General features: G+C 44.0%; 8 non-coding genes across 8 annotated transcripts; all 8 read left to right on the top strand.

Annotated features, from left to right (window-relative positions):
* The first annotated feature begins 2081 nt into the window (after positions 1 to 2081).
* trnav-cac (transfer RNA valine (anticodon CAC)) lies at positions 2082 to 2154 on the top strand. The gene has a single exon. It is a non-coding gene; the product is annotated as a tRNA-Val (tRNA).
* A 3405-nt stretch (positions 2155 to 5559) lies between these two features.
* On the top strand, positions 5560 to 5632 carry trnam-cau (transfer RNA methionine (anticodon CAU)). Its single transcript has one exon. It is a non-coding gene; the product is annotated as a tRNA-Met (tRNA).
* Positions 5633 to 9032: 3400 nt separating this feature from the next.
* Positions 9033 to 9105, top strand: trnav-aac (transfer RNA valine (anticodon AAC)). Its single transcript has one exon. It is a non-coding gene; the product is annotated as a tRNA-Val (tRNA).
* A 3395-nt stretch (positions 9106 to 12500) lies between these two features.
* trnav-cac (transfer RNA valine (anticodon CAC)) lies at positions 12501 to 12573 on the top strand. Its single transcript has one exon. It is a non-coding gene; the product is annotated as a tRNA-Val (tRNA).
* A 3398-nt stretch (positions 12574 to 15971) lies between these two features.
* Positions 15972 to 16044, top strand: trnav-uac (transfer RNA valine (anticodon UAC)). Its single transcript has one exon. It is a non-coding gene; the product is annotated as a tRNA-Val (tRNA).
* A 3395-nt stretch (positions 16045 to 19439) lies between these two features.
* trnam-cau (transfer RNA methionine (anticodon CAU)) lies at positions 19440 to 19512 on the top strand. Its single transcript has one exon. It is a non-coding gene; the product is annotated as a tRNA-Met (tRNA).
* A 3395-nt stretch (positions 19513 to 22907) lies between these two features.
* trnav-cac (transfer RNA valine (anticodon CAC)) lies at positions 22908 to 22980 on the top strand. Its single transcript has one exon. It is a non-coding gene; the product is annotated as a tRNA-Val (tRNA).
* A 3397-nt stretch (positions 22981 to 26377) lies between these two features.
* On the top strand, positions 26378 to 26450 carry trnav-cac (transfer RNA valine (anticodon CAC)). The gene has a single exon. It is a non-coding gene; the product is annotated as a tRNA-Val (tRNA).
* The last annotated feature ends 969 nt before the right edge of the window (positions 26451 to 27419 follow it).

Genomic DNA, 27419 nt, shown 5'->3' with positions numbered 1-27419 from the left:
AATAGCTGACCAGAAGGTCATGGAGCAAAGGCAAACAATATGTTAATGGTGTGTTGAAAGACAAAGCATTCGTACAGAGAGGACTGTTAATGGACTGAAAATCGAACAGCAGCAAGTACAAACAGGAAAAAAAACAGTGGGTAAGCAAACTGAACAAACTAAGATGAAATAAAATAAACATACAAAAAAATGTAAAAACTGTAAAAATGAAAAATAACAAAAAATGAAAGTAAAATGGGGGCCCCGTCATGCTCTGGAATTATTGAACTCAATATTCAGTCCGGCACGCTCTCGTGTGCAGTGGTTCACACCGCAGCCTCACAGCTCCAGCGACCCGCTTTCAATTCTGGGCACTGCCTGCGTGGTGTTTGCAAGTTCTCCCTGTGTCTGCGTGGGATTCCTCTGGGTGCTCCGGTTTCCTCCCACATGCCAAAGACTGGCTGCTTGATAGGTTAATTGGCCATTATAAATTGCCCCTCGTATAGGGAGGTGGTAGGGAAATATAGGGAAGTGGGGATGTGGTAGGAATATGGAATTCGTGTCGGATTAGTATAAATGGGTGGTCGATGGTCAGCACAGACTCGGTGGGCCGAAGGGCCTGTTTCACTGCTGTATCACCAAACTAAACTAATCGGTCAACGGGATGCTGTTTTTCGAGCTTGTGTTGATGTTCACTGGAACACTGAGGCAATCCCAGGATAGAGGTGTGAGCATGAGAGCAGTGGGCAGTCTTGAAATGGCAAGCAACCGGAAGCTCAGGGTCCTGCTTGCGGACTGAGCCGACGTATTCCGCAAAGCGGTCACCCAGTCTGCGTTTGGTCTCCCCAATAAACATGAATATACATGAATTGGATTTAGGCGCCAGTATGTTGCAAAACAAGAAGAAAGAAAAGCACAAATGCCATTAACTCTGACTTTGCAAATGATTCACTGAAAAATTCTTTCATTTGCTGGAAAAGATGACTATTGTGCATCTGAAAATGGGCACCATGGAATTGTGTTGCATACTGACCTGTTTTCCTATATTTGCCTGTCATCTATGCAATTCAATTTGTGTTGGATATTGCTGAGAATCTCATTTCAAGATGAGGGCACAGATATTATTATAATCCTACTGAAAGCCTAAACCTGGAACAAATACTGTGTTACATGGATTGCAACGTTTCGAGGGTTGTGCAGCTAAGGTGAGGAAGACAGGAATGATGTGTTTGACGATTGCGTGGAATGCATTGCAAACTTGGGTTACGTTGCTTGATTTCATTCTACACCTTGAAATTCAGAAACAAGTGAGGCACCAGGTGGAAACCAACAGCTGTCTCTGTGGAAGAGGGGACATGGCTTCCTAATCTAACCATTTGAACTCTGCAAACATTCTGCTGGATCTGAACTGCCCTGTATACCAAGGCCAATTTGTATACTATATAAATTGGCATGCCCAGACTATGCAGAGGACTCCAGGTGGGGTCCAACCAGGACATTATATAGCTGCAGTGAAGCTTCGCCCCCATTATATAACTGCCTCTGTTACGCATTCTACTGCGAGGGTAATCACATTGTTTGTAGCATCTCAGCTAAATAAGGACTCATTTGATCAAACTAAAGAGTTTAAAAACACAAATATGTGTCAGTGCAATCAGTAAATAATGAGAAATGAAATCCAGAAGTTGGCAAGAATCCCAAGTGGATGTCTTGGTGTGGTTGGGGAAGGGAATCTTTGTCAATGATGGCACACTGTGCATTAACACTGCAGCAGCTGCTGCACCTCTTACAAACTTAGTTTCTTAAGGGAGAGTTTTAAAAAAAGGGAATTGGATAATTGCATGAAAGGAGAGGCAAAGAAAAGCAGAGCTAAGGAAGTGGGCCCAAGTGGCAAGTCTTTGAAAAAACTGGCAATGGTACGATGGCCTGAATGGACTGGCGATGTGTTGTGCACTGCTGATCGTCCATGGCTGGGTCAATACCTCTGCAGCCTTGCGAAATGTCACAGTGGAATTGCATTTCAATGAAACAAGCACCACAAATCGATTAAGACTGTATAGTTTAACAATACTTGCAGCTTCCTCAGCGCTGTAACGTGTTGAGTTTCTGTAGTGTAGTGGTGATCACGTTTGCCTCACACGCAAAAGGTCCCCAGTTCGAAACTGGGCAGAAACATTTTCAAAACGAACCCAAACTTCTTCGCAAGAAATATGCAATCATTGACATTCCCCATGAACACAACACAATTTCTCAAAGCCCTCTTTCTCTTGCACATTGTGTGCACAATGCCTTGCACTCGCTCCTCTTTCTAGTCCTGATGCTGCAGAAAGTTCCGCAAAACCGAGCAGTGACACTTTATTTGGCTCAGATGAGAATAGAAACCTGCAACACGAGCTTGCTAAGTAACAGCGAATCTTAGTCTCATTTCAGACGAGGCAAAAGCACATCAGCAATTCACTTTCACCAGCTCCACAGTCGTTGAGACAGGGGCACGCTGCAATATTTTGACCCGCACTGTCCAATTACTCGCTGTCAGCAGCAAGTGGCGTCTGCTGCCTCAATCAACAGGTTACTGGCCATCTCGGGGAGGTAAAATAGCACAACCCGGGCCAAATCTCCCCATCAACCAAGCACCGGCTCAGCAAAACGTAGGCACATGATATCCGGGTCACTGAACCTCCGAGCAGCTCTGACAGAACAGCCAAGTGACTGAAACTTTCTTTGAGTTGCAATGATGAATCTCCGGTGGAAACAAGTTGGGGGAAATTGCTCCTCCTGAACATTTCTTCTTGGGTAAAAGGGGCAAAAATCCTTTTCAATTTAACCACTGCTGCAGCAGATTCTTGGTGTCTTAAGCACCTTGATAACCCAGCTCTTAACATGCAGCCGCAATTATGACAAGGGGTGAAGGTTCATGACACGCAGAGGGGAAAAAGTTATTTAAGTTATGACAGTCGCTCACAGATTTATTAGCGTTTTGTTCAGTCAGTAACAGAGACATACCTGGATTTATTGATGCAGATTAACATAACTATTCAGCGTCACGCAGAGCCGCTAGGAGTACTTTGCCTCCCTGAAAGACGGACACGGCTGATTCTGTAACTGAAGCTAAGGAAACAGGCAGACCTGCCAAATTATTATTTTATTTTGTTCTTCATTCGGCAAGTAACAGGAACACTAACAAGGTGGCGTTGAAAATGAGATGCACTGCGGCTCCGCTCAATATCAAAGCGCTCCTTCATATTGAACCGAGGAAGAATATACATGAATTAAAGCAAAATACTGTGGATGCTGGAAATCTGAAATAAAAACAAGAAATTCTGGAAATACTCAGCACGACTGGCAGCATCTGTGGAGACAGAAGCAGAGTTAACATTTCGGCTCAGTGACCCTTCTTCAGAACTGGCAAATATTAGAAATGTCAAAGGTTAGAAGCAAGTAAAGCGGGGGTGGAGCAAGAGATAACAAAGGAGAAGGTGTAGATTGGACAAGGCCACAGAATAGCTGACCAGAAGGTCATGGAGCAAAGGCAAACAATATGTTAATGGTGTGTTGAAAGACAAAGCATTCGTACAGAGAGGACTGTTAATGGACTGAAAATCGAACAGCAGCAAGTACAAACAGGAAAAAAAACAGTGGGTAAGCAAACTGAACAAACTAAGATGAAATAAAATAAACATACAAAAAAATGTAAAAACTGTAAAAATGAAAAATAACAAAAAATGAAAGTAAAATGGGGGCCCCGTCATGCTCTGGAATTATTGAACTCAATATTCAGTCCGGCACGCTCTCGTGTGCAGTGGTTCACACCGCAGCCTCACAGCTCCAGCGACCCGCTTTCAATTCTGGGCACTGCCTGCGTGGTGTTTGCAAGTTCTCCCTGTGTCTGCGTGGGATTCCTCTGGGTGCTCCGGTTTCCTCCCACATGCCAAAGACTGGCTGCTTGATAGGTTAATTGGCCATTATAAATTGCCCCTCGTATAGGGAGGTGGTAGGGAAATATAGGGAAGTGGGGATGTGGTAGGAATATGGAATTCGTGTCGGATTAGTATAAATGGGTGGTCGATGGTCAGCACAGACTCGGTGGGCCGAAGGGCCTGTTTCACTGCTGTATCACCAAACTAAACTAATCGGTCAACGGGATGCTGTTTTTCGAGCTTGTGTTGATGTTCACTGGAACACTGAGGCAATCCCAGGATAGAGATGTGAGCATGAGAGCAGTGGGCAGTCTTGAAATGGCAAGCAACCGGAAGCTCAGGGTCCTGCTTGCGGACTGAGCCGACGTATTCCGCAAAGCGGTCACCCAGTCTGCGTTTGGTCTCCCCAATAAACATGAATATACATGAATTGGATTTAGGCGCCAGTATGTTGCAAAACAAGAAGAAAGAAAAGCACAAATGCCATTAACTCTGACTTTGCAAATGATTCACTGAAAAATTCTTTCATTTGCTGGAAAAGATGACTATTGTGCATCTGAAAATGGGCACCATGGAATTGTGTTGCATACTGACCTGTTTTCCTATATTTGCCTGTCATCTATGCAATTCAATTTGTGTTGGATATTGCTGAGAATCTCATTTCAAGATGAGGGCACAGATATTATTATAATACGGCTGAAAGCCTAAACCTGGAACAAATACTGTGTTACATGGATTGCAACGTTTCGAGGGCTGTGCAGCTAAGGTGAGGAAGACAGGAATGATGTGTTTGATGATTGCGTGGAATGCATTGCAAACTTGGGTTACGTTGCTTGATTTCATTCTACACCTTGAAATTCAGAAACAAGTGAGGCACCAGGTGGAAACCAACAGCTGTCTCTGTGGAAGAGGGGACATGGCTTCCTAATCTAACCATTTGAACTCTGCAAACATTCTGCTGGATCTGAACTGCCCTGTATACCAAGGCCAATTTGTATACTATATAAATTGGCATGCCCAGACTATGCAGAGGACTCCAGGTGGGGTCCAACCAGGACATTATATAGCTGCAGTGAAGCTTCGCCCCCATTATATAACTGCCTCTGTTACGCATTCTACTGCGAGGGTAATCACATTGTATGTAGCATCTCAGCAAAATAAGGACTCATTTGATCAAAATAAAGAGTTTAAAAACACAAATATATGTCAGTGCAATCAGTAAATAATGAGAAATGAAATCCAGAAGTTGGCAAGAATCCCAAGTGGATGTCTTGGTGTGGTTGGGGAAGGGAATCTTTGTCAATGATGGCACACTGTGCATTAACACTGCAGCAGCTGCTGCACCTCTTACAAACTTAGTTTCTTAAGGGAGAGTTTTAAAAAAAGGGAATTGGATAATTGCATGAAAGGAGAGGCAAACAAAAGCAGAGCTAAGGAAGTGGGCCCAAATGGCAAGTCTTTCATAAAACTGCCATGGTACGATGGCCTGAATGGACTGGCGATGTGTTGTGCACTGCTGATCGTCCATGGCTGGGTCAATACCTCTGCAGCCTTGCGTAATGTCACAGTGGAATTGCATTTCAATGAAACAAGCACCACAAATCGATTAAGACTGTATTGTTTAACAATACTTGCAGCTTCCTCAACGCCACCAGGCTGTTGAGTTTCTGTAGTGTAGTGGTGATCACGTTTACCTCATAGGCAAAAAGTCCCCAGTTCGAAACTGGGCAGAAACATTTTCAAAACCAACCCAGACTTCTTCGCAAGAAATATGCAATCATTGACATTCCCCATGAACACAACACAATTTCTCAAAGCCCTCTTTCTCTTGCACATTGTGTGCACAATGCCTTGCACTCGCTCCTCTTTCTAGTCCTGATGCTGCAGAAAGTTCCTCAAAACCGAGCAGTGACACTTTATTTGGCTCAGATTAGAATAGAAACCTGCAACACGAGCTTGCGAAGTAACAGCGAATCTTAGTCTCATTTCAGACGAGGCAAAAGCACATCAGCAATTCACTTTCACCAGCTCCACAGTCGTTAAGACAGGGGCACGCTGCAATATTTTGACCCGCACTGTCCAATTACTCGCTGTCAGCAGCAAGTGGCGTCTGCTGCCTCAATCAACAGGTTACTGGCCATCTCGGGGAGGTAAAATAGCACAACCCGGGCCAAATCTCCCCATCATCCAAGCACCGGCTCAGCAAAACGTAGGCACATGATATCCGGGTCACTGAACCTCCGAGCAGCTCTGACAGAACAGCCAAGTGACTGAAACTTTCTTTGAGTTGCAATGATGAATCTCCGGTGGAAACAAGTTGGGGGAAATTGCTCCTCCTGAACATTTCTTCTTGGGTAAAAGGGGAAAAAATCCTTTTCAATTTAACCACTGCTGCAGCAGATTCTTGGTGTCTTAAGCACCTTGATAACCCAGCTCTTAACATGCAGCCGCAATTATGACAAGGGGTTCATGACACGCAGAGGGGAAAAAGTTATTTAAGTTATGACAGTCGCTCACAGATTTATTAGCGTTTTGTTCAGTCAGTAACAGAGACATACCTGGATTTATTGATGCAGATTAACATAACTATTCAGCGTCACGCAGAGCCGCTAGGAGTACTTTGCCTCCCTTAAAGACGGACACAGCTGATTCTGTAACTGAAGCGAAGGAAACAGGCAGACCTGCCAAATTATCATTTTATTTTGTTCTTCATTCGGCAAGTAACAGGAACACTAACAAGGTGGCGTTGAAAATGAGATGCACTGCGGCTCCGCTCAATATCAAAGCGCTTCTTCATATTGAACCGAGGAAGAATATACATGAATAAAAGCAAAGTACTGTGGATGCTGGAAATCTGAAATAAAAACAAGAAATTCTGGAAATACTCAGCACGACTGGCAGCATCTGTGGAGACAGAAGCAGAGTTAACATTTCGGCTCAGTGACCCTTCTTCAGAACTGGCAAATATTAGAAATGTCAAAGGTTAGAAGCAAGTAAAGCGGGGGTGGAGCAAGAGATAACAAAGGAGAAGGTGTAGATTGGACAAGGCCACAGAATAGCTGACCAGAAGGTCATGGAGCAAAGGCAAACAATATGTTAATGGTGTGTTGAAAGACAAAGCATTCGTACAGAGAGGACTGTTAATGGACTGAAAATCGAACAGCAGCAAGTACAAACAGGAAAAAAAACAGTGGGTAAGCAAACTGAACAAACTAAGATGAAATAAAATAAACATACAAAAAAATGTAAAAAATGTAAAAATGAAAAATAACAAAAAATGAAAGTAAAATGGGGGCCCCGTCATGCTCTGGAATTATTGAACTCAATATTCAGTCCGGCACGCTCTCGTGTGCAGTGGTTCACACCGCAGCCTCACAGCTCCAGCGACCCGCTTTCAATTCTGGGCACTGCCTGCGTGGTGTTTGCAAGTTCTCCCTGTGTCTGCGTGGGATTCCTCTGGGTGCTCCGGTTTCCTCCCACATGCCAAAGACTGGCTGCTTGATAGGTTAATTGGCCATTATAAATTGCCCCTCGTATAGGGAGGTGGTAGGGAAATATAGGGAAGGTGGGGATGTGGTAGGAATATGGAATTCGTGTCGGATTAGTATAAATGGGTGGTCGATGGTCAGCACAGACTCGGTGGGCCGAAGGGCCTGTTTCACTGCTGTATCACCAAACTAAACTAATCGGTCAACGGGATGCTGTTTTTCGAGCTTGTGTTGATGTTCACTGGAACACTGAGGCAATCCCAGGATAGAGATGTGAGCATGAGAGCAGTGGGCAGTCTTGAAATGGCAAGCAACCGGAAGCTCAGGGTCCTGCTTGCGGACTGAGCCGACGTATTCCGCAAAGCGGTCACCCAGTCTGCGTTTGGTCTCCCCAATAAACATGAATATACATGAATTGGATTTAGGCGCCAGTATGTTGCAAAACAAGAAGAAAGAAAAGCACAAATGCCATTAACTCTGACTTTGCAAATGATTCACTGAAAAATTCTTTCATTTGCTGGAAAAGATGACTATTGTGCATCTGAAAATGGGCACCATGGAATTGTGTTGCATACTGACCTGTTTTCCTATATTTGCCTGTCATCTATGCAATTCAATTTGTGTTGGATATTGCTGAGAATCTCATTTCAAGATGAGGGCACAGATATTATTATAATCCTACTGAAAGCATAAACCTGGAACAAATACTGTGTTACATGGATTGCAACGTTTCGAGGGCTGTGCAGCTAAGGTGAGGAAGACAGGAATGATGTGTTTGATGATTGCGTGGAATGCATTGCAAACTTGGGTTACGTTGCTTGATTTCATTCTACACCTTGAAATTCAGAAACAAGTGAGGCACCAGGTGGAAACCAACAGCTGTCTCTGTGGAAGAGGGGACATGGCTTCCTAATCTAACCATTTGAACTCTGCAAACATTCTGCTGGATCTGAACTGCCCTGTATACCAAGGCCAATTTGTATACTATATAGATTGGCATGCCCAGACTATGCAGAGGACTCCAGGTGGGGTCCAACCAGGACATTATATAGCTGCAGTGAAGCTTCGCCCCCATTATATAACTGCCTCTGTTACGCATTCTACTGCGAGGGTAATCACATTGTATGTAGCAACTGAGCAAAATAAGGACTCATTTGATCAAAATAAAGAGTTTAAAAACACAAATATGTGTCAGTGCAATCAGTAAATAATGAGAAATGAAATCCAGAAGTTGGCAAGAATCCCAAGTGGATGTCTTGGTGTGGTTGGGGAAGGGAATCTTTGTCAATGATGGCACACTGTGCATTAACACTGCAGCAGCTGCTGCACCTCTTACAAACTTAGTTTCTTAAGGGAGAGTTTTAAAAAAAGGGAATAGGATAATTGCATGAAAGTAGAGGCAAAGAAAAGCAGAGCTAAGGAAGTGGGCCTAAGTGGCAAGTCTTTGAAAAAACTGGCAATGGTACGATGGCCTGAATGGACTGGCGATGTGTTGTGCACTGCTGATCGTCCATGGCTGGGTCAATACCTCTGCAGCCTTGCGAAATGTCACAGTGGAATTGCATTTCAATGAAACAAGCACCACAAATCGATTAAGACTGTATAGTTTAACAATACTTGCAGCTTCCTCAGCGCTGAAACATGTTGAGTTTCTGTAGTGTAGTGGTGATCACGTTTGCCTAACGCGCAAAAGGTCCCCAGTTCGAAACTGGGCAGAAACATTTTCAAAACGAACCCAAACTTCTTCGCAAGAAATATGCAATCATTGACATTCCCCATGAACACAACACAATTTCTCAAAGCCCTCTTTCTCTTGCACATTGTGTGCACAATGCCTTGCACTCGCTCCTCTTTCTAGTCCTGATGCTGCAGAAAGTTCCGCAAAACCGAGCAGTGACACTTTATTTGGCTCAGATGAGAATAGAAACCTGCAACACGAGCTTGCGAAGTATCAGCGAATCTTTGTCTCATTTCAGACGAGGCAAAAGCACATCAGCAATTCACTTTCACCAGCTCCACAGTCGTTGAGACAGGGGCACGCTGCAATATTTTGACCCGCACTGTCCAATTACTCGCTGTCAGCAGCAAGTGGCGTCTGCTGCCTCAATCAACAGGTTATTGAACATCTCGGGGAGGTAAAATAGCACAACCCGGGCCAAATCTCCCCATCAACCAAGCACCGGCTCAGCAAAACGTAGGCACATGATATCCGGGTCTCTGAACCTCCGAGCAGCTCTGACAGAACAGCCAAGTGACTGAAACTTTCTTTGCGTTGCAATGATGAATCTCCGGTGGAAACAAGTTGGGGGAAATTGCTCCTCCTGAACATTTCTTCTTGTGTAAAAGGGGCAAAAATCCTTTTCAATTTAACCACTGCTGCAGCAGATTCTTGGTGTCTTAAGCACCTTGATAACCCAGCTCTTAACATGCAGCCGCAATTATGACAAGGGGTAAAGGTTCATGACACGCAGAGGGGGAAAATTTATTTAAGTTATGACAGTCGCTCACAGATTTAATAGCGTTTTGTTCAGTCAGTAACAGAGACATACCTGGATTTATTGATGCAGATTAACATAACTATTCAGCGTCACGCAGAGCCGCTAGGAGTACTTTGCCTCCCTTCAAGACGGACACAGCTGATTCTGTAACTGAAGCTAAGGAAACAGGCAGACCTGCCAAATTATCATTTTATTTTGTTCTTCATTCGGCAAGTAACAGGAACACTAACAAGGTGGCGTTGAAAATGAGATGCACTGCGGCTCCGCTCAATATCAAAGCGCTCCTTCATATTGAACCGAGGAAGAATATACATGAATAAAAGCAAAATACTGTGGATGCTGGAAATCTGAAAAAAAACCAAGAAATTCTGGAAATACTCAGCACGACTGGCAGCATCTGTGGAGACAGAAGCAGAGTTAACATTTCGGCTCAGTGACCCTTCTTCAGAACTGGCAAATATTAGAAACGTCAAAGGTTAGAAGCAAGTAAAGCGGGGGTGGAGCAAGAGATAACAAAGGAGAAGGTGTAGATTGGACAAGGCCACAGAATAGCTGACCAGAAGGTCATGGAGCAAAGGCAAACAATATGTTAATGGTGTGTTGAAAGACAAAGCATTAGTACAGAGAGGACTGTTAATGGACTGAAAATTGAACAGCAGCAAGTACAAACAGGAAAAAAAACAGTGGGTAAGCAAACTGAACAAACTAAGATGAAATAAAATAAACATACAAAAAAATGTAAAAAATGTAAAAATGAAAAATAACAAAAAATGAAAGTAAAATGGGGGCCCCGTCATGCTCTGGAATTATTGAACTCAATATTCAGTCCGGCACGCTCTCGTGTGCAGTGGTTCACACCGCAGCCTCACAGCTCCAGCGACCCGCTTTCAATTCTGGGCACTGCCTGCGTGGTGTTTGCAAGTTCTCCCTGTGTCTGCGTGGGATTCCTCTGGGTGCTCCGGTTTCCTCCCACATGCCAAAGACTGGCTGCTTGATAGGTTAATTGGCCATTATAAATTGCCCCTCGTATAGGGAGGTGGTAGGGAAATATAGGGAAGGTGGGGATGTGGTAGGAATATGGAATTCGTGTCGGATTAGTATAAATGGGTGGTCGATGGTCAGCACAGACTCGGTGGGCCGAAGGGCCTGTTTCACTGCTGCATCACCAAACTAAACTAATCGGTCAACGGGATGCTGTTTTTCGAGCTTGTGTTGATGTTCACTGGAACACTGAGGCAATCCCAGGATAGAGATGTGAGCATGAGAGCAGTGGGCAGTCTTGAAATGGCAAGCAACCGGAAGCTCAGGGTCCTGCTTGCGGACTGAGCCGATGTCTTCCGCAAAGCGGTCACCCAGTCTGCGTTTGGTCTCCCCAATAAACATGAATATACATGAATTGGATTTAGGCGCCAGTATGTTGCAAAACAAGAAGAAAGAAAAGCACAAATGCCATTAACTCTGACTTTGCAAATGATTCACTGAAAAATTCTTTCCTTTGCTGGAAAAGATGACTATTGTGCATCTGAAAATGGGCACCATGGGATTGTGTTGCATACTGACCTGTTTTCTTATATTTGCCTGTCATCTGTGCAATTCAATTTGTGTTGGATATTGCTGAGAATCTCATTTCAAGATGAGGGCACAGATATTATTATAATCCTACTGAAAGCCTAAACCTGGAACAAATCCTGTGTTACATGGATTGCAACTTATCGAGGGCTGTGCAGCTAAGGTGAGGAAGACAGGAATGATGTGTTTGATGATTGCGTGGAATGCATTGCAAACTTGGGTTACGTTGCTTGATTTCATTCTACACCTTGAAATTCAGAAACAAGTGAGGCACCAGGTGGAAACCAACAGCTGTCTCTGTGGAAGAGGGGACATGGCTCCCTAATCTAACCATTTGAACTCTGCAAACATTCTGCTGGATCTGAACTGCCCTGTATACCAAGGCCAATTTGTATACTATATAAATTGGCATGCCCAGACTATGCAGTGGGGTCCAACCAGGACATTATATAGCTACAGTGAAGCTTCGCCCCCATTATATAACTGCCTCTGTTATGCATTCTACTGCGAGGGTAATCACATTGTATGTAGCAACTCAGCAAAATAAGGACTCATTTGATCAAAATAAAGAGTTTAAAAACACAAATATGTGTCAGTGCAATCAGTAAATAATGAGAAATGAAATCCAGAAGTTGGCAAGAATCCCAAGTGGATGTCTTGGTGTGGTTGGGGAAGGGAATCTTTGTCAATGATGGCACACTGTGCATTAACACTGCAGCAGCTGCTGCACCTCTTACAAACTTAGTTTCTTAAGGTAGAGTTTAAAAAAAGGGAATTGGATAATTGCATGAAAGGAGAGGCAAAGAAAAGCAGAGCTAAGGAAGTGGGCCCAAATGGCAAGTCTTTCAAAAAACTGGCAATGGTACGATGGCCTGAATGGACTGGCGATGTGTTGTGCACTGCTGATCGTCCATGGCTGGGTCAATACCTTTGCAGCCTTGCGAAATGTCACAGTGGAATTGCATTTCAATGAAACAAGCAGCACAAATCGATTAAGACTGTACAGTTTAACAATACTTGCAGCTTCCTCAGTTCTGCAACTGTGTTGAGTTTCTGTAGTGTAGTGGTGATCACGTTTGCCTCACACGCAAAAGGTCCCCAGTTCGAAACTGGGCAAAAACATTTTCAAAACCAACCCGAACATCTTCGCAAGAAATGTGCAATCATTGACATTCCCCATTAACACAACACAATTTCTCAAAGCTCTCTTTCTCTTGCACATTGTGTGCACAATGCCTTGCACTCGCTCCTCTTTCTAGTCCTGATGCTGCAGAAAGTTCCTCAAAACCGAGCAGTGACACTTTATTTGGCTCAGATTAGAATAGAAACCTGCAACACGAGCTTGCGAAGTAACAGCGAATCTTTGTCTCATTTCAGACGAGGCGAAAGCACATCAGCAATTCACTTTCACCAGCTCCACAGTCGTTGAGACAGGGGCACGCTGCAATATTTTGACCCGCACTGTCCAATTACTCGCTGTCAGCAGCAAGAGGCGTCTGCTGCCTGAATCAACAGGTTACTGGCCATCTCGGGGAGGTAAAATAGCACAACCCGGGCCAAATCTCCCCAGAAACCAAGCACCGGCTCAGCAAAACGTAGGCACATGATATCCGGGTCACTGAACCTCCGAGCAGCTCTCACAGAACACCCAAGTGACTGAAACTTTCTTTGAGTTGCAATGATGAATCTCCGGTGGAAACAAGTTGGGGGAAATTGCTCCTCCTGAACATTTCTTCTTGGTGAAAAGGGGCAAAAAATCCTTTTCAATTTAACCACTGCTGCAGCAGATTCTTGGTGTCTGAAGCACCTTGATAACCCAGCTCTTAACATGCAGCCGCAATTATGACAAGGGGTAAAGGTTCATGACACGCAGAGGGGGAAAATTTATTTAAGTTATGACAGTCGCTCACAGATTTAATAGCGTTTTGTTCAGTCAGTAACAGAGACATACCTGGATTTATTGATGCAGATTAACATAACTATTCAGCGTCACGCAGAGCCGCTAGGAGTACTTTGCCTCCCTTCAAGACGGACACAGCTGATTCTGTAACTGAAGCTAAGGAAACAGGCAGACCTGCCAAATTATCATTTTATTTTGTTCTTCATTCGGCAAGTAACAGGAACACTAACAAGGTGGCGTTGAAAATGAGATGCACTGCGGCTCCGCTCAATATCAAAGCGCTCCTTCATATTGAACCGAGGAAGAATATAATTGAATAAAAGCAAAATACTGTGGATGCTGGAAATCTGAAAAAAAAACAAGAAATTCTGGAAATACTCAGCACGACTGGCAGCATCTGTGGAGACAGAAGCAGAGTTAACATTTCGGCTCAGTGACCCTTCTTCAGAACTGGCAAATATTAGAAATGTCAAAGGTTAGAAGCAAGTAAAGCGGGGGTGGAGCAAGAGATAACAAAGGAGAAGGTGTAGATTGGACAAGGCCACAGAATAGCTGACCAGAAGGTCATGGAGCAAAGGCAAACAATATGTTAATGGTGTGTTGAAAGACAAAGCATTAGTACAGAGAGGACTGTTAATGGACTGAAAATTGAACAGCAGCAAGTACAAACAGGAAAAAAAACAGTGGGTAAGCAAACTGAACAAACTAAGATGAAATAAAATAAACATACAAAAAAATGTAAAAAATGTAAAAATGAAAAATAACAAAAAATGAAAGTAAAATGGGGGCCCCGTCATGCTCTGGAATTATTGAACTCAATATTCAGCCCGGCACGCTCTCGTGTGCAGTGGTTCACACCGCAGCCTCACAGCTCCAGCGACCCGCTTTCAATTCGGGGCACTGCCTGCGTGGTTTTTGTAAGTTCTCCCTGTGTCTGCGTGGGATTCCTCTGGGTGCTCCGGTTTCCTCCCACATGCCAAAGACTGGCTGCTTGATAGGTTAATTGGCCATTATAAATTGCCCTTCGTATAGGGAGGTGGTGGGGAAATATAGGGAAGGTGGGGATGTGGTAGGAATATGGAATTCGTGTCGGATTAGTATAAATGGGTGGTCGATGGTCAGCACAGACTCGGTGGGCCGAAGGGCCTGTTTCATTGCTGTATCACCAAACTAAACTAATCGGTCAACGGGATGCTGTTTTTCGAGCTTGTGTTGATGTTCACTGGAACACTGAGGCAATCCCAGGATAGAGATGTGAGCATGAGAGCAGTGGGCAGTCTTGAAATGGCAAGCAACCGGAAGCTCAGGGTCCTGCTTGCGGACTGAGCCGACGTATTCCGCAAAGCGGTCACCCAGTCTGCGTTTGGTCTCCTCAATAAACATGAATATTAATGAATTGGATTTAGGCGCCAGTATGTTTGAAAACAAGAAGAAAGAAAAGCACAAATGCCATTAACTCTGACTTTGCAAATGATTCACTGAAAAATTCTTTCATTTGCTGGAAAAGATGACTATTGTGCATCTGAAAATGGGCACCATGGAATTGTGTTGCATACTGACCTGTTTTCCTATATTTGCCTGTCATCTATGCAATTCAATTTGTGTTGGATATTGCTGAGAATCTCATTTCAAGATGAGGGCACAGATATTATTATAATACGGCTGAAAGCCTAAACCTGGAACAAATACTGTGTTACATGGATTGCAACGTTTCGAGGGCTGTGCAGCTAAGGTGAGGAAGACAGGAATGATGTGTTTGATGATTGCGTGGAATGCATTGCAAACTTGGGTTACGTTGCTTGATTTCATTCTACACCTTGAAATTCAGAAACAAGTGAGGCACCAGGTGGAAACCAACAGCTGTCTCTGTGGAAGAGGGGACATGGCTTCCTAATCTAACCATTTGAACTCTGCAAACATTCTGCTGGATCTGAACTGCCCTGTATACCAAAGCCAATTTGTATACTATATAAATTGGCATGCCCAGACTATGCAGTGGGGTCCAACCAGGACATTATATAGCTGCAGTGAAGCTTCGCCCCCATTATATAACTGCCTCTGTTACGCATTCTACTGCGAGGGTAATCACATTGTATGTAGCAACTCAGCAAAATAAGGACTCATTTGATCAAAATAAAGAGTTTAAAAACACAAATATGTGTCAGTGCAATCAGTAAATAATGAGAAATGAAATCCAGAAGTTGGCAAGAATCCCAAGTGGATGTCTTGGTGTGGTTGGGGAAGGGAATCTTTGTCAATGATGGCACACTGTGCATTAACACTGCAGCAGCTGCTGCACCTCTTACAAACTTAGTTTCTTAAGGTAGAGTTTAAAAAAAATGGGAATTGGATAATTGCATGAAAGGAGAGGCAAAGAAAAGCAGAGCTAAGGAAGTGGGCCCAAATGGCAAGTCTTTGAAAAAACTGGCAATGGTACGATGGACTGAATGGACTGGCGATGTGTTGTGCACTGCTGATCGTCCATGGCTGGGTCAATACCTCTGCAGCCTTGCGAAATGTCACAGTGGAATTACATTTCAATGAAACAAGCAGCACAAATCGATTAAGACTGTACAGTTTAACAATACTTGCAGCTTCCTCAGCTCTGCAACTGTGTTGAGTTTCTGTAGTGTAGTGGTGATCACGTTTGCCTTACACGCAAAAGGTCCCCAGTTCGAAACTGGGCAGAAACATTTTCAAAACCAACCCGAACATCTTCGCAAGAAATATGCAATCATTGACATTCCCCATGAACACAACACAATTTCTCAAAGCTCTCTTTCTCTTGCACATTGTGTGCACAATGCCTTGCACTCGCTCCTCTTTCTAGTCCTGATGCTGCAGAAAGTTCCTCAAAACCGAGCAGTGACACTTTATTTGGCTCAGATTAGAATAGAAACCTGCAACACGAGCTTGCGAAGTATCAGCGAATCTTTGTCTCATTTCAGACGAGGCAAAAGCACATCAGCAATTCACTTTCACCAGCTCCACAGTCGTTGAGACAGGGGCACGCTGCAATATTTTGACCCGCACTGTCCAATTACTCGCTGTCAGCAGCAAGTGGCGTCTGCTGCCTCAATCAACAGGTTATTGGCCATCTCGGGGAGGTAAAATAGCACAACCCGGGCCAAATCTCCCCATCAACCAAGCACCGGCTCAGCAAAACGTAGGCACATGATATCCGGGTCTCTGAACCTCCGAGCAGCTCTGACAGAACAGCCAAGTGACTGAAACTTTCTTTGCGTTGCAATGATGAATCTCCGGTGGAAACAAGTTGGGGGAAATTGCTCCTCCTGAACATTTCTTCTTGTGTAAAAGGGGCAAAAATCCTTTTCAATTTAACCACTGCTGCAGCAGATTCTTGGTGTCTTAAGCACCTTGATAACCCAGCTCTTAACATGCAGCCGCAATTATGACAAGGGGTAAAGGTTCATGACACGCAGAGGGGGAAAATTTATTTAAGTTATGACAGTCGCTCACAGATTTAATAGCGTTTTGTTCAGTCAGTAACAGAGACATACCTGGATTTATTGATGCAGATTAACATAACTATTCAGCGTCACGCAGAGCCGCTAGGAGTACTTTGCCTCCCTTCAAGACGGACACAGCTGATTCTGTAACTGAAGCTAAGGAAACAGGCAGACCTGCCAAATTATCATTTTATTTTGTTCTTCATTCGGCAAGTAACAGGAACACTAACAAGGTGGCGTTGAAAATGAGATGCACTGCGGCTCCGCTCAATATCAAAGCGCTCCTTCATATTGAACCGAGGAAGAATATACATGAATAAAAGCAAAATACTGTGGATGCTGGAAATCTGAAAAAAAACCAAGAAATTCTGGAAATACTCAGCACGACTGGCAGCATCTGTGGAGACAGAAGCAGAGTTAACATTTCGGCTCAGTGACCCTTCTTCAGAACTGGCAAATATTAGAAACGTCAAAGGTTAGAAGCAAGTAAAGCGGGGGTGGAGCAAGAGATAACAAAGGAGAAGGTGTAGATTGGACAAGGCCACAGAATAGCTGACCAGAAGGTCATGGAGCAAAGGCAAACAATATGTTAATGGTGTGTTGAAAGACAAAGCATTAGTACAGAGAGGACTGTTAATGGACTGAAAATTGAACAGCAGCAAGTACAAACAGGAAAAAAAACAGTGGGTAAGCAAACTGAACAAACTAAGATGAAATAAAATAAACATACAAAAAAATGTAAAAAATGTAAAAATGAAAAATAACAAAAAATGAAAGTAAAATGGGGGCCCCGTCATGCTCTGGAATTATTGAACTCAATATTCAGTCCGGCACGCTCTCGTGTGCAGTGGTTCACACCGCAGCCTCACAGCTCCAGCGACCCGCTTTCAATTCTGGGCACTGCCTGCGTGGTGTTTGCAAGTTCTCCCTGTGTCTGCGTGGGATTGCTCTGGGTGCTCCGGTTTCCTCCCACATGCCAAAGACTGGCTGCTTGATAGGTTAATTGGCCATTATAAATTGCCCCTCGTATAGGGAGGTGGTAGGGAAATATAGGGAAGGTGGGGATGTGGTAGGAATATGGAATTCGTGTCGGATTAGTATAAATGGGTGGTCGATGGTCAGCACAGACTCGGTGGGCCGAAGGGCCTGTTTCACTGCTGCATCACCAAACTAAACTAATCGGTCAACGGGATGCTGTTTTTCGAGCTTGTGTTGATGTTCACTGGAACACTGAGGCAATCCCAGGATAGAGATGTGAGCATGAGAGCAGTGGGCAGTCTTGAAATGGCAAGCAACCGGAAGCTCAGGGTCCTGCTTGCGGACTGAGCCGATGTCTTCCGCAAAGCGGTCACCCAGTCTGCGTTTGGTCTCCCCAATAAACATGAATATACATGAATTGGATTTAGGCGCCAGTATGTTGCAAAACAAGAAGAAAGAAAAGCACAAATGCCATTAACTCTGACTTTGCAAATGATTCACTGAAAAATTCTTTCCTTTGCTGGAAAAGATGGCTATTGTGCATCTGAAAATGGGCACCATGGGATTGTGTTGCATACTGACCTGTTTTCTTATATTTGCCTGTCATCTGTGCAATTCAATTTGTGTTGGATATTGCTGAGAATCTCATTTCAAGATGAGGGCACAGATATTATTATAATCCTACTGAAAGCCTAAACCTGGAACAAATCCTGTGTTACATGGATTGCAACTTATCGAGGGCTGTGCAGCTAAGGTGAGGAAGACAGGAATGATGTGTTTGATGATTGCGTGGAATGCATTGCAAACTTGGGTTACGTTGCTTGATTTCATTCTACACCTTGAAATTCAGAAACAAGTGAGGCACCAGGTGGAAACCAACAGCTGTCTCTGTGGAAGAGGGGACATGGCTCCCTAATCTAACCATTTGAACTCTGCAAACATTCTGCTGGATCTGAACTGCCCTGTATACCAAGGCCAATTTGTATACTATATAAATTGGCATGCCCAGACTATGCAGTGGGGTCCAACCAGGACATTATATAGCTGCAGTGAAGCTTCGCCCCCATTATATAACTGCCTCTGTTATGCATTCTACTGCGAGGGTAATCACATTGTATGTAGCAACTCAGCAAAATAAGGACTCATTTGATCAAAATAAAGAGTTTAAAAACACAAATATGTGTCAGTGCAATCAGTAAATAATGAGAAATGAAATCCAGAAGTTGGCAAGAATCCCAAGTGGATGTCTTGGTGTGGTTGGGGAAGGGAATCTTTGTCAATGATGGCACACTGTGCATTAACACTGCAGCAGCTGCTGCACCTCTTACAAACTTAATTTCTTAAGGTAGAGTTTAAAAAAAGGGAATTGGATAATTGCATGAAAGGAGAGGCAAAGAAAAGCAGAGCTAAGGAAGTGGGCCCAAATGGCAAGTCTTTCAAAAAACTGGCAATGGTACGATGGCCTGAATGGACTGGCGATGTGTTGTGCACTGCTGATCGTCCATGGCTGGGTCAATACCTCTGCAGCCTTGCGAAATGTCACAGTGGAATTGCATTTCAATGAAACAAGCAGCACAAATCGATTAAGACTGTACAGTTTAACAATACTTGCAGCTTCCTCAGCTCTGCAACTGTGTTGAGTTTCTGTAGTGTAGTGGTGATCACGTTTGCCTCATACGCAAAAGGTCCCCAGTTCGAAACTGGGCAGAAACATTTTCAAAACCAACCCGAACATCTTCGCAAGAAATGTGCAATCATTGACATTCCCCATTAACACAACACAATTTCTCAAAGCTCTCTTTCTCTTGCACATTGTGTGCACAATGCCTTGCACTCGCTCCTCTTTCTAGTCCTGATGCTGCAGAAAGTTCCTCAAAACCGAGCAGTGACACTTTATTTGGCTCAGATTAGAATAGAAACCTGCAACACGAGCTTGCTAAGTCACAGCGAATCTTAGTCTCATTTCAGACGAGGCAAAAGCACATCAGCAATTCACTTTCACCAGCTCCACAGTCGTTGAGACAGGGGCACGCTGCAATATTTTGACCCGCACTGTCCAATTACTCGCTGTCAGCAGCAAGTGGCGTCTGCTGCCTCAATCAACAGGTTACTGGCCATCTCGGGGAGGTAAAATAGCACAACCCGGGCCAAATCTCCCCAGAAACCAAGCACCGGCTCAGCAAAACGTAGGCACATGATATCCGGGTCACTGAACCTCCGAGCAGCTCTGACAGAACACCCAAGTGACTGAAACTTTCTTTGCGTTGCAATGATGAATCTCCGGTGGAAACAAGTTGGGGGAAATTGCTCCTCCTGAACATTTCTTCTTGTGTAAAAGGGGCAAAAATCCTTTTCAATTTAACCACTGCTGCAGCAGATTCTTGGTGTCTTAAGCACCTTGATAACCCAGCTCTTAACATGCAGCCGCAATTATGACAAGGGGTAAAGGTTCATGACACGCAGAGGGGGGAAATTTATTTAAGTTATGACAGTCGCTCACAGATTTAATAGCGTTTTGTTCAGTCAGTAACAGAGACATACCTGGATTTATTGATGCAGATTAACATAACTATTCAGCGTCACGCAGAGCCGCTAGGAGTACTTTGCCTCCCTTCAAGACGGACACAGCTGATTCTGTAACTGAAGCTAAGGAAACAGGCAGACCTGCCAAATTATCATTTTATTTTGTTCTTCATTCGGCAAGTAACAGGAACACTAACAAGGTGGCGTTGAAAATGAGATGCACTGCGGCTCCGCTCAATATCAAAGCGCTCCTTCATATTGAACCGAGGAAGAATATACATGAATAAAAGCAAAATACTGTGGATGCTGGAAATCTGAAAAAAAAACAAGAAATTCTGGAAATACTCAGCACGACTGGCAGCATCTGTGGAGACAGAAGCAGAGTTAACATTTCGGCTCAGTGACCCTTCTTCAGAACTGGCAAATATTAGAAACGTCAAAGGTTAGAAGCAAGTAAAGCGGGGGTGGAGCAAGAGATAACAAAGGAGAAGGTGTAGATTGGACAAGGCCACAGAATAGCTGACCAGAAGGTCATGGAGCAAAGGCAAACAATATGTTAATGGTGTGTTGAAAGACAAAGCATTAGTACAGAGAGGACTGTTAATGGACTGAAAATTGAACAGCAGCAAGTACAAACAGGAAAAAAAACAGTGGGTAAGCAAACTGAACAAACTAAGATGAAATAAAATAAACATACAAAAAAATGTAAAAAATGTAAAAATGAAAAATAACAAAAAATGAAAGTAAAATGGGGGCCCCGTCATGCTCTGGAATTATTGAACTCAATATTCAGTCCGGCACGCTCTCGTGTGCAGTGGTTCACACCGCAGCCTCACAGCTCCAGCGACCCGCTTTCAATTCTGGGCACTGCCTGCGTGGTGTTTGCAAGTTCTCCCTGTGTCTGCGTGGGATTCCTCTGGGTGCTCCGGTTTCCTCCCACATGCCAAAGACTGGCTGCTTGATAGGTTAATTGGCCATTATAAATTGCCCCTCGTATAGGGAGGTGGTAGGGAAATATAGGGAAGGTGGGGATGTGGTAGGAATATGGAATTCGTGTCGGATTAGTATAAATGGGTGGTCGATGGTCAGCACAGACTCGGTGGGCCGAAGGGCCTGTTTCACTGCTGCATCACCAAACTAAACTAATCGGTCAACGGGATGCTGTTTTTCGAGCTTGTGTTGATGTTCACTGGAACACTGAGGCAATCCCAGGATAGAGATGTGAGCATGAGAGCAGTGGGCAGTCTTGAAATGGCAAGCAACCGGAAGCTCAGGGTCCTGCTTGCGGACTGAGCCGATGTCTTCCGCAAAGCGGTCACCCAGTCTGCGTTTGGTCTCCCCAATAAACATGAATATACATGAATTGGATTTAGGCGCCAGTATGTTGCAAAACAAGAAGAAAGAAAAGCACAAATGCCATTAACTCTGACTTTGCAAATGATTCACTGAAAAATTCTTTCCTTTGCTGGAAAAGATGACTATTGTGCATCTGAAAATGGGCACCATGGGATTGTGTTGCATACTGACCTGTTTTCTTATATTTGCCTGTCATCTGTGCAATTCAATTTGTGTTGGATATTGCTGAGAATCTCATTTCAAGATGAGGGCACAGATATTATTATAATCCTACTGAAAGCCTAAACCTGGAACAAATCCTGTGTTACATGGATTGCAACTTATCGAGGGCTGTGCAGCTAAGGTGAGGAAGACAGGAATGATGTGTTTGATGATTGCGTGGAATGCATTGCAAACTTGGGTTACGTTGCTTGATTTCATTCTACACCTTGAAATTCAGAAACAAGTGAGGCACCAGGTGGAAACCAACAGCTGTCTCTGTGGAAGAGGGGACATGGCTTCCTAATCTAACCATTTGAACTCTGCAAACATTCTGCTGGATCTGAACTGCCCTGTATACCAAGGCCAATTTGTATACTATATAAATTGGCATGCCCAGACTATGCAGTGGGGTCCAACCAGGACATTATATAGCTGCAGTGAAGCTTCGCCCCCATTATATAACTGCCTCTGTTATGCATTCTACTGCGAGGGTAATCACATTGTATGTAGCAACTCAGCAAAATAAGGACTCATTTGATCAAAATAAAGAGTTTAAAACACAAATATGTGTCAGTGCAATCAGTAAATAATGAGAAATGAAATCCAGAAGTTGGCAAGAATCCCAAGTGGATGTCTTGGTGTGGTTGGGGAAGGGAATCTTTGTCAAGGATGGCACACTGTGCATTAACACTGCAGCAGCTGCTGCACCTCTTACAAACTTAGTTTCTTAAGGTAGAGTTTAAAAAAAAGGGAATTGGATAATTGCATGAAAGGAGAGGCAAAGAAAAGCAGAGCTAAGGAAGTGGGCCCAAATGGCAAGTCTTTCAAAAAACTGGCAATGGTACGATGGCCTGAATGGACTGGCGATGTGTTGTGCACTGCTGATCGTCCATGGCTGGGTCAATACCTCTGCAGCCTTGCGAAATGTCACAGTGGAATTGCATTTCAATGAAACAAGCAGCACAAATCGATTAAGACTGTACAGTTTAACAATACTTGCAGCTTCCTCAGCGCTGCAACTGTGTTGAGTTTCTGTAGTGTAGTGGTGATCACGTTTGCCTCACACGCAAAAGGTCCCCAGTTCGAAACTGGGCAGAAACATTTTCAAAACCAACCCGAACATCTTCGCAAGAAATGTGCAATCATTGACATTCCCCATTAACACAACACAATTTCTCAAAGCTCTCTTTCTCTTGCACATTGTGTGCACAATGCCTTGCACTCGCTCCTCTTTCTAGTCCTGATGCTGCAGAAAGTTCCTCAAAACCGAGCAGTGACACTTTATTTGGCTCAGATTAGAATAGAAACCTGCAACACGAGCTTGCTAAATCACAGCGAATCTTAGTCTCATTTCAGACGAGGCAAAAGCACATCAGCAATTCACTTTCACCAGCTCCACAGTCGTTGAGACAGGGGCACGCTGCAATATTTTGACCCGCACTGTCCAATTACTCGCTGTCAGCAGCAAGTGGCGTCTGCTGCCTCAATCAACAGGTTACTGGCCATCTCGGGGAGGTAAAATAGCACAACCCGGGCCAAATCTCCCCAGAAACCAAGCACCGGCTCAGCAAAACGTAGGCACATGATATCCGGGTCACTGAACCTCCGAGCAGCTCTGACAGAACACCCAAGTGACTGAAACTTTCTTTGCGTTGCAATGATGAATCTCCGGTGGAAACAAGTTGGGGGAAATTGCTCCTCCTGAACATTTCTTCTTGTGTAAAAGGGGCAAAAATCCTTTTCAATTTAACCACTGCTGCAGCAGATTCTTGGTGTCTTAAGCACCTTGATAACCCAGCTCTTAACATGCAGCCGCAATTATGACAAGGGGTAAAGGTTCATGACACGCAGAGGGGGAAAATTTATTTAAGTTATGACAGTCGCTCACAGATTTAATAGCGTTTTGTTCAGTCAGTAACAGAGACATACCTGGATTTATTGATGCAGATTAACATAACTATTCAGCGTCACGCAGAGCCGCTAGGAGTACTTTGCCTCCCTTCAAGACGGACACAGCTGATTCTGTAACTGAAGCTAAGGAAACAGGCAGACCTGCCAAATTATCATTTTATTTTGTTCTTCATTCGGCAAGTAACAGGAACACTAACAAGGTGGCGTTGAAAATGAGATGCACTGCGGCTCCGCTCAATATCAAAGCGCTCCTTCATATTGAACCGAGGAAGAATATACATGAATAAAAGCAAAATACTGTGGATGCTGGAAATCTGAAAAAAAAACAAGAAATTCTGGAAATACTCAGCACGACTGGCAGCATCTGTGGAGACAGAAGCAGAGTTAACATTTCGGCTCAGTGACCCTTCTTCAGAACTGGCAAATATTAGAAACGTCAAAGGTTAGAAGCAAGTAAAGCGGGGGTGGAGCAAGAGATAACAAAGGAGAAGGTGTAGATTGGACAAGGCCACAGAATAGCTGACCAGAAGGTCATGGAGCAAAGGCAAACAATATGTTAATGGTGTGTTGAAAGACAAAGCATTAGTACAGAGAGGACTGTTAATGGACTGAAAATTGAACAGCAGCAAGTACAAACAGGAAAAAAAAACAGTGGGTAAGCAAACTGAACAAACTAAGATGAAATAAAATAAACATACAAAAAAATGTAAAAAATGTAAAAATGAAAAATAACAAAAAATGAAAGTAAAATGGGGGCCCCGTCATGCTCTGGAATTATTGAACTCAATATTCAGTCCGGCACGCTCTCGTGTGCAGTGGTTCACACCGCAGCCTCACAGCTCCAGCGACCCGCTTTCAATTCTGGGCACTGCCTGCGTGGTGTTTGCAAGTTCTCCCTGTGTCTGCGTGGGATTCCTCTGGGTGCTCCGGTTTCCTCCCACATGCCAAAGACTGGCTGCTTGATAGGTTAATTGGCCATTATAAATTGCCCCTCGTATAGGGAGGTGGTAGGGAAATATAGGGAAGGTGGGGATGTGGTAGGAATATGGAATTCGTGTCGGATTAGTATAAATGGGTGGTCGATGGTCAGCACAGACTCGGTGGGCCGAAGGGCCTGTTTCACTGCTGCATCACCAAACTAAACTAATCGGTCAACGGGATGCTGTTTTTCGAGCTTGTGTTGATGTTCACTGGAACACTGAGGCAATCCCAGGATAGAGATGTGAGCATGAGAGCAGTGGGCAGTCTTGAAATGGCAAGCAACCGGAAGCTCAGGGTCCTGCTTGCGGACTGAGCCGATGTCTTCCGCAAAGCGGTCACCCAGTCTGCGTTTGGTCTCCCCAATAAACATGAATATACATGAATTGGATTTAGGCGCCAGTATGTTGCAAAACAAGAAGAAAGAAAAGCACAAATGCCATTAACTCTGACTTTGCAAATGATTCACTGAAAAATTCTTTCCTTTGCTGGAAAGGATGACTATTGTGCATCTGAAAATGGGCACCATGGGATTGTGTTGCATACTGACCTGTTTTCTTATATTTGCCTGTCATCTGTGCAATTCAATTTGTGTTGGATATTGCTGAGAATCTCATTTCAAGATGAAGGCACAGATATTATTATAATCCTACTGAAAGCCTAAACCTGGAACAAATCCTGTGTTACATGGATTGCAACTTATCGAGGGCTGTGCAGCTAAGGTGAGGAAGACAGGAATGATGTGTTTGATGATTGCGTGGAATGCATTGCAAACTTGGGTTACGTTGCTTGATTTCATTCTACACCTTGAAATTCAGAAACAAGTGAGGCACCAGGTGGAAACCAACAGCTGTCTCTGTGGAAGAGGGGACATGGCTTCCTAATCTAACCATTTGAACTCTGCAAACATTCTGCTGGATCTGAACTGCCCTGTATACCAAGGCCAATTTGTATACTATATAAATTGGCATGCCCAGACTATGCAGTGGGGTCCAACCAGGACATTATATAGCTGCAGTGAAGCTTCGCCCCCATTATATAACTGCCTCTGTTATGCATTCTACTGCGAGGGTAATCACATTGTATGTAGCAACTCAGCAAAATAAGGACTCATTTGATCAAAATAAAGAGTTTAAAAACACAAATATGTGTCAGTGCAATCAGTAAATAATGAGAAATGAAATCCAGAAGTTGGCAAGAATCCCAAGTGGATGTCTTGGTGTGGTTGGGGAAGGGAATCTTTGTCAATGATGGCACACTGTGCATTAACACTGCAGCAGCTGCTGCACCTCTTACAAACTTAGTTTCTTAAGGTAGAGTTTAAAAAAAAGGGAAATGGATAATTGCATGAAAGGAGAGGCAAAGAAAAGCAGAGCTAAGGAAGTGGGCCCAAATGGCAAGTCTTTCAAAAAACTGGCAATGGTACGATGGCCTGAATGGACTGGCGATGTGTTGTGCACTGCTGATCGTCCATGGCTGGGTCAATACCTCTGCAGCCTTGCGAAATGTCACAGTGGAATTGCATTTCAATGAAACAAGCAGCACAAATCGATTAAGACTGTACAGTTTAACAATACTTGCAGCTTCCTCAGCGCTGCAACTGTGTTGAGTTTCTGTAGTGTAGTGGTGATCACGTTTGCCTCACACGCAAAAGGTCCCCAGTTCGAAACTGGGCAGAAACATTTTCAAAACCAACCCGAACATCTTCGCAAGAAATGTGCAATCATTGACATTCCCCATTAACACAACACAATTTCTCAAAGCTCTCTTTCTCTTGCACATTGTGTGCACAATGCCTTGCACTCGCTCCTCTTTCTAGTCCTGATGCTGCAGAAAGTTCCTCAAAACCGAGCAGTGACACTTTATTTGGCTCAGATTAGAATAGAAACCTGCAACACGAGCTTGCTAAGTCACAGCGAATCTTAGTCTCATTTCAGACGAGGCAAAAGCACATCAGCAATTCACTTTCACCAGCTCCACAGTCGTTGAGACAGGGGCACGCTGCAATATTTTGACCCGCACTGTCCAATTACTCGCTGTCAGCAGCAAGTGGCGTCTGCTGCCTCAATCAACAGGTTACTGGCCATCTCGGGGAGGTAAAATAGCACAACCCGGGCCAAATCTCCCCAGAAACCAAGCACCGGCTCAGCAAAACGTAGGCACATGATATCCGGGTCACTGAACCTCCGAGCAGCTCTGACAGAACACCCAAGTGACTGAAACTTTCTTTGCGTTGCAATGATGAATCTCCGGTGGAAACAAGTTGGGGGAAATTGCTCCTCCTGAACATTTCTTCTTGTGTAAAAGGGGCAAAAATCCTTTTCAATTTAACCACTGCTGCAGCAGATTCTTGGTGTCTTAAGCACCTTGATAACCCAGCTCTTAACATGCAGCCGCAATTATGACAAGGGGTAAAGGTTCATGACACGCAGAGGGGGAAAATTTATTTAAGTTATGACAGTCGCTCACAGATTTAATAGCGTTTTGTTCAGTCAGTAACAGAGACATACCTGGATTTATTGATGCAGATTAACATAACTATTCAGCGTCACGCAGAGCCGCTAGGAGTACTTTGCCTCCCTTCAAGACGGACACAGCTGATTCTGTAACTGAAGCTAAGGAAACAGGCAGACCTGCCAAATTATCATTTT

This window comes from Heterodontus francisci, chromosome 22 (genome assembly GCF_036365525.1).
Source record: "Heterodontus francisci isolate sHetFra1 chromosome 22, sHetFra1.hap1, whole genome shotgun sequence".
Taxonomy (NCBI): Eukaryota; Metazoa; Chordata; class Chondrichthyes; order Heterodontiformes; family Heterodontidae; genus Heterodontus; species Heterodontus francisci.
The sequence above is the reverse complement of the archived record's forward strand: the minus strand, read 5'-3'. Positions and strand labels throughout refer to the sequence as shown.